Source organism: Bubalus kerabau, chromosome 5, assembly GCF_029407905.1.
Source record: "Bubalus kerabau isolate K-KA32 ecotype Philippines breed swamp buffalo chromosome 5, PCC_UOA_SB_1v2, whole genome shotgun sequence".
Taxonomy (NCBI): Eukaryota; Metazoa; Chordata; class Mammalia; order Artiodactyla; family Bovidae; genus Bubalus; species Bubalus kerabau.
In genome coordinates, this window is record NC_073628.1 from 128,921,246 (window position 1) to 128,932,549 (window position 11,304).

At 49.8% G+C, this 11,304-nt stretch overlaps 1 long non-coding RNA gene across 1 annotated transcript; it reads right to left on the minus strand.

Moving 5' to 3' along the window:
- Window positions 1-7,454: 7,454 nt before the first annotated feature.
- LOC129654090 (uncharacterized) lies at window positions 7,455-11,304 on the minus strand. Its single transcript, XR_008715404.1, has 3 exons — window positions 11,214-11,304; window positions 8,713-8,804; window positions 7,455-7,700 (listed from the first exon to the last, which is right to left on the minus strand). It is a non-coding gene; the product is annotated as an uncharacterized LOC129654090 (long non-coding RNA).

Here is an 11,304-nt window from a genome sequence, read left to right on the forward strand (position 1 = left end):
CAGACGGAAAAAACAGGCTAAGAAAAACACTATAAGTACCCCCAGAAGGAAACTGCCAACTTTTGTCTGTGAGATTCAGGGAAGGTCCCAGAGAGAAGGTGCCATCTGAGCTGACTCTGAAAAGATGAGGTGGAGACAGGGGCTCAGTAAGGACCTGGCTTGAATGAGAGTGATGAAGAAGGAGCCCTCCCCCTCTGGTTAAGAAGCTTGCCCTAGTTGCGGGAAGGACTAGAGGCAGGTGGCTGGCTGCTGGCCCCCAAATGTGGGGTGTTGGGAAGGGAAGGATGGGTACAGAGGGCAGAAAATATGCACAAATTCTGCCTGTCAGATTCTTTCCCCCACAGTGGCATTTTTGACCTCTAGATTTGTTCAGAAAAATGGAAACAAATGATAACCTAGCTGACATGGCCAGAAAAGTCTCACCTGCCCTTTATTAGTGGGGCTTCCCTTACAGCTCAGTTGGTAAAGAATCCGCCTGCAATGCAGGAGACCCTGGTTCGATTCCTGGGTCGGGAAGACCCGCTGGAGAAGGGATAGGCTACCGACTCAGTATTCTTGGGCTTCCCATGTGGCTCAGCTGTTAAAGAATCTACCTGCAATGCGGGAGACCTGGGTTTGATCCCTGGGTTGGGAAAATCCCCTGGAGAACGGAAAGGCTACCCACTCCAGTATTCTGGCCTGGAGAATTCCATGGACTATACAGTCCACTGGGGAAGGCAGTGGCACCCCACTCCAGTACTCTTGCCTGGAAAATCCCATGGATGGAGGAGCCTGGTAGGCTGCAGTCCATGGGGTCAGTAAGAGTCGGACACCACCGAGCGACTTCACTTTCACTTTTCACTTTCATGCATTGGAGAAGGAAATGGCAACCCACTCCAGTGTTCTTGCCTGGAGAATCCCAGGGATGGGGGAGCCTGGTGGGCTGCCGTCTATGGCATCACACAGGGTTGGACACGGCTGAAGCGACTTAGCAGCAGCAGCAGACAGTCCACGGGGCTGCAAAGAGGCGCACCCGCAGCAGCAGCAGCAGCATCCGCCTTCCCCTCAGCTTGATTCCTGAGGGTGTAGAGCATGCTCTGTGGACTGGCTGGACACTAGTTTGTGTGGTGGGCAACAAGGTGGTGAGAAGCACCTCAGGGTGGCTTTGTGGGAAGCCTCCTGTCCCCCCATCCTGGGTCTGGCTTTTTCCTCCAGAGTCACCTTGAGAGGCAAAAGCCCGCGCTATCTCCCTCCCCCACGTGTCTAGTTCCGCATCTGTAAGAGGCTTTCCGCAGACCCTTTCAAGGGCTGCCCTGCCTGCCCAAGAGTCTTGGTGGGCAGATTGAGAAGGGAATGGGATGGCAGAGTTGCTGAGCTCAGAGCATGGGGCTCTCCTCTGAACTCAGGGGCTGGCTCTTCTAACGGTGTTTGCTCACTTTCTCCAGCTGAGCCGCACAGTTTGGTTGGACCGATCCCAACTCCTCCCGTCCCCACGCTGAGCCAAGCCTGGTCTGCTGTGGAGGACCTTGGTCCCCACATGCCTCTCTGGGTCCTGGAAACCTAGCACCTTTCCCTCTGCTCTGACCTCCAGCCCCATGTCTAAGTGCCCCTTGGACATCCTGCGGACTGGAGTCTTTGTTACCAGCTTACCACTGGTTCTGGGGCTCCAGATCTGCCCACAGATCCTCACATCGTGAGGAACCAGGAGGAAGGCTCCCTGAGAGGTTTCTCAGGGCCCAAAGTCCGGAGGGAAACATGCTAACTCACCTGCTTCTGCCTGGTTCTATACTTTGGCCCAGAAAGTAACTGCACAAATGTAGGGTGGAGAAAATATGACTTAGTGGCAACATAGAAGACAAAACTTAGGATTTGAGTTTAGGGTAAGCTGGGGCTTCCCTAGTGGCTCAGATGGTAAAGAGTCTGCCCGCAACACAGGAGACTGGGTTTGATCCCTGGGTCCGGAAGATCCCCTGGAGAAGGGAATGGCAACCCACTCCAGTATTCTTGCCTGAAAAATCCCATGGACAGAGGAGCCTAGTGGACTGCGGTCCATGGGATTGCAAAGAGTCAGACACAACTAAGCAACTAACACTTTCACTTTGTGGGACTGAACGTTGTCCTAACGTTGTGGCTGCCTAAAGAGGAAGCTCTATCTTTGGTTGTATTATTAGAAATACAAGCTGGAAAATGAGGGAGGTGATATTTCTACTCTGCTCAGTAGTGCTCAGATAGATTATACTTGGTTTATTAGGTTTGACTGTGGTTTCACATATAAAGAAGGGTCCACACAAGTCTGAAAGTGAGAAAAAAGTGATCAGAATGGTGAGTGGACTTGAAAATAGGTCACTTCACTCTGAGAAAGGATTAAGAGACAGGGGCTATTTAGTCCGGGGAAGTGATGGCTGGGGTGTGGAGGGAAGGATATGATTGCTGTTTTCAAATACCTGAAGATAACGCCATGTAAAAGGGGTTTATGTTTGTTCTTAGTGGTCTCACAGGATAGGATGAGGGGTTGCGTTTTTTTCCTATCAGCAGTTCCTCATAGAAGTACCTTCTCAGAAACAGACCGCAGAGGGCACAGGCAGGCAGCAAAGGAAACCAGATGGTTCTGGAGTCAGCGTAGCCCCCAGAAGAGGGTGAAGTCTCACCCCAAAGTGGAGGACGAGGCATGCTTTCTGCATACACCACTAGGAGGTACAGAACACGTGTCTGAACAGGTGGAGCCAAAGGGCTAAACCCAAGTCCGTAAATCATGTTGAGGCCTCTTTCTGCCATCGTGAATGCCTTTGTAGCCCCGTAGTTGACTTGCCTGGTGCCAGTGCTGTGTCCCCAGGAGTGTAGTCTGGGGTTGCTGTTCACTAGCCAGCCCTTAGTATGTTGGCTGTTTCCTAAGGCCACATCCCCACTCTGCACACACGATCTTGTGACCTGGTGCACGCCTCTGTAACACGTCACTTTATGGGTATTGATTTCTTGCCTTTCTCTCTCTCGAGATCATGAACCTCTTAAAAGAAAGGGAAGCCAGCGCGTAGAAGTTCCTGGCTCGGGGTAAGTCCTCAGTAAACATTTGTTGACTGGGTGAAGGTAGGGGAGAGCTCTGAACGGGAGACTTGGGGTCCGGCGCTAACACCCCTCCCCCACCCACCTGCCCCCATTTCGCTCCAGTATGGATCAGAACCGTATTGGATTTCACTCCAGTATGGTCCCAGAGTTTCCAGACCAGCTCTTTTCCTGCCCTGGGGGCTCTGACAGCTTGCTGTCTACTCTTCCATTTCTGGGCTGGAGGGCCCTCATTCTGGAGGTGGGTGTGTTCTCCAGAGATTGGACAGGGGGTGAAGCCTGTCTTTTGTGGATCTCCTCTCCCAGACCCCTCCCTCCCAGGGCCTAATCTAGTCCTTCAGGTGAGAGACTTGACTTTGATGCATGCCCTGTGCCCTCACTGGGCAGAAGAGGGGCCCAGGGGACATTGTAGCAGGTGAGAGCCAAGTCGTTGTCTCCCTGGTGGCTCAGGCGGTAAAGAATCTGCCTGCAATGCAGGAGACCCGGGTTCGATCCCTGGGTTGGGAAGATCCCCTGGAGGAGGGCATGGCTACCCACTCCAGGATTCTTGCCTGGAGAATCCCATGGACAGAGAAGCCTGGCGGGCTACAGTCCGTGGGGTCACAAAGAGTCGGACACGACTGAGTGACTTAGCACAGCATAGCACAGCAACCACTCTGGGCATTTCCTGCAGTTATCTTCTCCCCTAAACATCTCTCCAACTTGCCTGGAGGTTTTGTGGGTTAGGGGAAATTCCATTTCCCTGGAGAATGCTTGTTGCAGATTTTATTTTACTCTGTCAACATCTGAATACTACTTGTGGACAGCAGAGGGGTGGGGGAGCATTCTTAATAGAATAGGCTTGGATAAGCTAAAGCGGTTCAGGTTATTCAACACCCAGCACGGTGTGTGCTCAGTCATGTCTGACTCTGTGCGACCCCATGAACTGTCGCCCTCCAGGCTCTTCCGTCCATGGAATTCTCCAGGCAAGAGTACTGGAGTGGGTTGTCATTTCCTTACCCAGGGGATCTTTTCCACCCAGGGATCGAACCTGAGTCTCTTGCATCTCCTGTGTTGGCAAGTGGATTCTTTACCACTGCACCACCTCAGAAGCCCCTTGACACCAAGAGGGGAATCCAAAAACACTGAGCTAGAGAGAGCTTGCATCTTCCTCTGTCCTTGACTCCTGACCCTCACCATTTGGAGAATTAGAGGGTTTGAAGACCAGAGGAGAGACAGGTGCCATTTGTTAATTGAGATCTTCACTCAACCTTTATTGTGCACCTACTATGTGCCAGATACTCCATCAGATGCTGGAGATCGATGGATGACTCAGATTCAGCCCTGGGACACAAAGGCTTTCCAGTGCAGTGAGGGAGCAAGCATGGTGATCTGGGCTACAGGAGGGAGGGGCACGGATGGAGCCCCTGCGTTAGCCAGTAGCGGCCGAGAGAGAGGAGCCTCTGTTCCTGCCTAGAGGATCAGGAGGACGTCACAGAGAGGTGCCACCCCGATGAGCTCAGAAATGCAAGAGGACATGTGCCAACCGGAGAAAAGAGAGGATTTGGTGTGGGGACTCCTCGGGGCGGCAGAGCTGAGCAGGCGTGGGCAGGTTGTCTTCCTCCTAAAGTAAAAGATGAAAAGGTGCAAGCTGTACCCTGGGTCACTGCCCAGACAGCAGGTTTACTACCCGGGGGGTCTGGAGTGAAGGGTGGGAGGGGATTGAAAGAGCCCACCCTGTAGAGGAGGAAAAAAGATCTAAGCTAAACTTCATCAGCACCTCAGCGAGATGGATCGGCGCAGGTAATCAAATTTGGCGATCTCCGCTGGCTGCCTCAGTGCGTGTTTTTGTACGTTTCATGAGATGCCAGTTAGAATCTGCTAAATAAAGAGGGAAGATTGGCAGGAGAGGGGCAAATTGTAATGGGGAGAAACTGACTGGTGAGCTGGTAAATGGAGACAGGCAGACCTGAGGCCTCTAGAATGCTTAGCTCAGCACTGGGAAGGGTTGGTGCGTGCATAAGTGTGTGTGTGCACACAGGTACCTGCAGCTAATTAATAACATCATGGCATTTTAGCCTGGTTTACGTACTAGTCACAGAAAGGCAATTAGGTGGGCAAAATGAAGGAGGTAGAAAAAGAGGGGGAGGATTGGACAGTGGCAAAACTATTCTGTGAAAGGTTCCAACCCTCGCTGAGTTGTTCGAGGGCGCGGTGAGCCAAGTTTGGGTCTCTCTTCTCATACCTGGAACTCTTAGATGAAACAATTAAGAGACCAACCCTTCAGGTTAGGGAGTCATTTGGGGGCTCAGAGCACAGGTCTCAGCTCTCACCCGACGCTGGCGAGTGCCAGCTCATCTATCGTGCCGAGTGCTGGAGAAGCCCACGTCGGTGCTGAGTTCAGCAGTTCTGAGCAATAGAGCAATAAACCAGTCTGGGAGCCCTGTCGCTGCAGTGGAGGGGGATAATCCTACAATTTAATAAGCAGGAACACGCGGCAGGACTGAAGCAAATTGGGTGGAGGTGATGAGATTGCAGTGCCTTCCCAGTGGAGAGAAGCATGTGAGCAGTTCAGGGTTTATGACACTGGGTTGGGGGGGTGGCGGATGAGGGGGCGATGAGGAAGAAGAGGGCCCAAACTCCACTGGGAACCAGGGGATTCACTTTTCAAAGGCTAGGAGAATGGATGACCTAAGTCTATTAAGCTTCATTGGAAGTGCAGGACGGGGAGGAGCTGGAGAAGGACCATTCTTACTGAAGTGGGCTGAACCAGGTCTCAGGTCCTCTGAGGTGGGCAGAGGGGTCAGACTCCATTCATTGCTAATTGTGCAATTTACCCAAGTCACAGGTCACTCTTGTTTCCTGACCTGTAAAAAGGACGTAAGAGTGACGCCTGGAAAGGCCTGGAAATATTTCCCTGAAACCATGAAGGACTTCAGAATCATTAAGAGTGTTGATCACACCTGAGGTCCCCAAGCATTAAAAAGCAGAGTGGTATGGACTCAGGAAGTTGCTAGGTGGGCCCTGTTTCTGGTTCTGTGTTAGATGAGGAGGACCTGGGGGACTTCCCCAGTTTTCAACTCAACCTAGAGATACACCGCAGCTGTAAGAGCCAGTTGTTAGCATTTCAGGAAGTAGTTTCCCATCTGGCTGTTACATATGTTGGTCGCTTGAAATCAGCTGCAGCGGGAGGACCGACACCACGCTGCGAATCAGGGTCCTCCTGGGCGCTGGTGGTCAGGGTTTCCCAGCCCATCTCTGACCCCACCTTTCCCCCTTCACTGGTTCTCCGTGTTACTTCCCCAAGGCTGGCTTCCTGGCCTAGTTTCTCCTCAGTAAGGCTCAGCATGTTGGGGCAGGGATGGGAGGGCCCTCTTCAGGGCCAAGCTCTGGTTCCCCTGGGCTGCTTCCTGTTTCCAGAGGAGGCCGTCCATACGTCTGTTTGTTTAACTCTGTGCTTTTGATCACACTCTTCCCTCCATGAATAGCTCTCTTATGATAACTATGCCAGGCCTGTATAGTCCACACGGCACAGACATCGCGCAGATATGGAAACTGAGGTTCAGCAGGCCGTATGAGGTAACCTAACTGGGAAGTGTGAGGATTGAGATTGAAGAGATTTTTCCTGACCTGGGGCCAGGGCTTTTGCCGTTACTCTTCCCAGCACATTTTCGTAGGGAACATTTTCGATGTCATTTTCCTCTTCCCCACAGAACCCAGCTCAGTGCCCTGTACGGTGTCAGGGTTTACCGTCTGCGTGATGAATTGACTAAAATGTCCCTTCCTCTCAGTCACATCTTTTGTGATAAAAATGAGGTGGGGATTAGGGAGGAATTATAGCATGGTATTACTTCTACAGAGTCAACCTTGTCCTCAGCAAAGTCCTGAGCATATCCACCCCAGCCCCCAACCCCGTGGGTACTCAGCTAGAAGTTCCTTCAGAGTGAAGCCTGGAGTGTGTGTGAAGACTGCAGAGAAGGTTCCAACAGCGGCACATGTCCGCGCACTTGCAGCAGAAGAATATTATGAACAAAATGTGCTGTTGTTATAGTGCCCGTGTCAGACCTTCTAAGCTATTGTAAAGGTCTTCTGCCTCTCGATCATGTTGTCGCCAGGACAGCAGTTTAACATTTCCCTTAAATGTGAGGATGGGGGGCGGGGGGTCCATGTGAGAATGAAAGTGAGCATGTAAATGGACTTTTTGCAGTGAAGAAGAGGCACTTCCAAAGGTTTTCTTGTAGATGTATTTATTTATCATTTATTTCTTTGTGTCTTTAAGGGCCCCCTTCATCTCCACCACAAGAAAAAAACATAATAAAAGTAGGGAATGGTAATGATTTAACAATGAGACTTTTCCTATTTCTGCATAGGCCTAGCGCTTCTTTCTGTTTGGGCCTGAAGATACGTGTCTTATTCTTATTCCTCAGACAGTTTAAAAGGAAATAGAGACGCTTCCCTGCTCCTGTCTTTTCTGAGCTGTGAGAGCCAATGCCACACAGGGGCCAAGGGGCAGCCGCTGGGTTTCCTCCGACGGAGAGTCAAGAGCTAAGTGTGTCTTCTTTCCCATGAAGGTTCTGCCAGGTCGACGGTAGGTGAAATTATAGGCTTACCTCCGGCCAGTGTTTTGAAGACCTGCGGTGTTCCTATTCTTTTCCAGCTAAGCTCTGATGTGTGCAGACTCCCTGTAATTATGGTATAATTGGATTTAACTATAGGGGTAGAACTAGTTTTCAACCAAGTCCTCCTCAAATAATTTGTTGCTTATTAGAAAAAAAGGGTACTCGTTCTGGTTTTAGTGGCATATATGGCTCCCCTCGACTCCCCAAGGGAGAAAGCAATCGCTGGTATGAGCCCAAGGGATTTAGTGGGGTTGGTTGAATCACAGCACCCTTGTATCCTAACTCTGAACATTCCAGAAGATTCACTTTCTCTGAAAAGGAAATCAGAGATGAGGCCTTTATAAGGTCCCAAAGTGAAATGATTCAGTCTTTCTCACTCCTGTGGTGAAGAGTTTATTCTCAATGTCCAAAATTTATAAACTAGAGTCTGTGGGTTGAACCTGGGAATGGGTTAGGGCTACAGATGTAAATAAGGTGGTTTCACATAAAATTCCACATTTCAGCTTCTCCTGAAAAAAAAAAAAAAAAATCTGTCCATTTTGGGCTGGAAGCCCTTGTTTACTATACTTTGATTGAGGGCAGGAGGAGAAGGGGACGACAGAGGATGAGATGGTTGGATGGCATCACCGACTCAATGGATATGGGTTTGGGTGGATTCCAGGAGTTGGTGATGGACAGGGAGGCCTGGTGTGCTGCGGTTCACGGGGTCGCAAAGAGTCGGACATGACTGAGCGACTGAACTGAACTGAATCTCAGGTCATTTCAGGAAGGCAATGAGATTACCACTCACCCTCCAGTCCTCATCACTCATTTAACCTTCTTGACTGATGGCTTTCGAATGATTTGTATCCTTGGGTCTCTGAGGTCCCTCTCTCAATTTGCATCCACCCCACCCCTCCATCTCTCAGTAACATGAAATCATCTTTTTTTGAAGGCAGTGTGATGTAATGCTAAAAATAAGGTCTTTTGGGTTGGAGAAACTTATTAAAACCCCCCGCTTCCTTGTTCATTAACTATGCTACTTTGGGTGAACAACTTTACATTTCTGATCACTGTTTCCACATCTGGGACTTACCTGATGCCATGTCACAGGTGTGAGCTCTAGCATAATCCTTGGCACATGGTGAATGGTTCGCAAATATTAGTTTCCCATGCTCTCATTCTGCCCTAAATGGAAACAGAGAAGGCTATTGCTATCAGCCAATGTCACAGACTTCCTTGTGCTGAAAGGCATCTGGGAAGTTTGTCTTGTTTACTTCTCTGCCTCTGCCTTAACTCTCCCACGCAGGTGAAAGGCAGAGAGAGGCAAACCCACTTGCTCAAGGTTACTCAGCGAATAACAAGTAAACTCAGGTGTCCTGGGCTCTTAGCCGAGGGCTCATTTCACTGGAGACAGCCTGCCAGACCCACACAGATTCTTTCCAGCAGAATCGAGGACGGAGTGAGCGTGGGATTTTTGTTGCTCGGGGCTTGAGAAAACGGTTGCAGACAATGAGTGGTTTGAGTGTCTGAAAAGAAGCATCAGGGAGTGGATCTGAATTAATCACACGATTAAAACTCTGCCAGTTCACTCTTTAATGATGCAGGTTGCCTTATCTTCCTTTTTGAGGTGACTATGCAGTAAAGGTGTGTCATCTAGGTCAGCCCCTTAACTCAGCATCTCTGTCTGTGTCTTAAAGTGAAGTAAAAATGATATCAAATAGCTGATCCAGGCTCTTCTCCCTCTCACCACCAAGATCCCTGGGACATGTGGCCATCAGACATGTGTCTTCACTTGCAAATGGCCCCAGAGATATGGTTAAGTGGAGGCCAGGTAGGGTCTTGGGCAATAATGCCACCTTCCTATAAAGTGATTCAAACTCCCTGAGGTCTGGGAGTTAGAAGACCAGAATTCCAGCCCCACACTTGCTCTCAAGGATCTGTGTGTCCCTGGACAAATCCTTCCACATCTGTGGATCTTAGTTTTCTCATATGTCAAGTGATGGAGGTAGAAAGACAAACTCTTAAGGTTCCCTTCAGCTGCAACAGTCTTAGATGACTATTAATGTATAACTTAACTCCTCAAAAGGTTGAAGATAGACTTCAGAAAGAATCCAAATCAGGTTTCTGAGGACAGGAGGAAGGTTATGAGCCTAGAACGCACCAGAGAGAGACAAAGGTCAAGGGATCAGATTCCACGATTTTTTATTTACAATCCTTGGGAATCCCAATGAGCTTGAAGAATGCCAAGCTGCTGAGTTGTTTTGGTGGAACACAGTGTCGGGGTCTGAAGATGGTGCCCTGGAGGTGGGTGATGAGGTGGTGAGGTAGCAAATGGAAGGCTTTGCAATTCCATCCTTAGGTTTAGAGACTGAGCAGTGCATCTTTGGGTTTCACTCACACTTACCTACCTCAGAAATGTAGATGTGGGAAGACTGTGAGTCAGGGATGAGATTTTAACAAGACTCGCTCTTTAGTTGGGGTCAGACCAGAGATAGGAGTAAGGAGGAAGGAGGTGATGGATTTCTCTTTCATAACCGAGTGGTTTCCAGCATACCATTTAGTCACTCTGAATCTCTGGGGTTGATGTCCTTCTTAGGGCTAATCCGATTCTGTTCCTTGAGCATATCCAAGTCTTCGAGGAGGGCGGCTTTAGCCAGAGCCATAGACAGTGCATGGATATTGACCTTTCTTTTGACATGTGACTCTGAACTTGGCTCAGGACCACTAGAACTGGAGCTTGGCATTTCTTCTGTTGCCTGTATCCTACAGAGCTCTTGGACTTACCCAACAACTTGAGAAATTAGGAAAACCCTGTGGAAATGGAGAGGCAGACTTGAATTGGTCTAGACTAGACTGGATCGGTCTTGGTTTTGCTGGGACTCTGATTCCAAGCCAACCATGCCCTCCCTTGCTTTCTTAAAGAGGTATTCATGTGTGCCCCTCTAGATGCTGCGTATAGCACCCACGGTTCTTCTGACCCCATGAACCAGCATCTCTGACTTATTTCTCTCCTCCTATCTTATTCTACCCTTCCTCTATGCTGTTGAATGGCCTTCATAATGGATTTTTTTTTTTTCTTCAGCTGTTCCAACCCATGGTGATCTCTTTGGCACCAACCTGCTGTGGCCATAACATTCTGAACCCTTCCATCTGGCTTTTAATTCCATGTTGCCTTGTATTGTTGTCCAGGTGTTTCATGCTGCTCTTTTACCTCTTCACAACCTCTCCAGATCGCACATTCTTGGAGCCAGGGACCATGTCTTCTTGAATCACCCCCTGACCCAAGCTTGCTGGCCTCAGAGTGTCACAGATTTTTGTAGGAGACTATCCGCCCTGCCTCCACGCACTTCCTCCAGCTCCTGCTTTGCTCCTGCCCATGACAAACTTCCCTTTTCAGCTGTGACCTGCTGCTGCCCTAGCATGCCTGCTGCAAATCAGCTTGAAGTAAGCTGTCTGTAAGTGCCCTGGTGAGTCAACCGGGCCCCTCCTTGGAGACCAGGAATTCTGAGGTCTTGCAGGCACTTGCCTGTCCATCTGTGGAATGATTCCACAGCCAACCCCCATCTTGCCTCTGGGAACGCTCCTTACTTTTACCTTGCTCCAGTAAGCTGCTTCCCTCCTCCACTGGCTGCCCTGACTTGTCAGGTATAGATGGCAGGGCAACTCCAAAGAGCCAGGCCTTGGT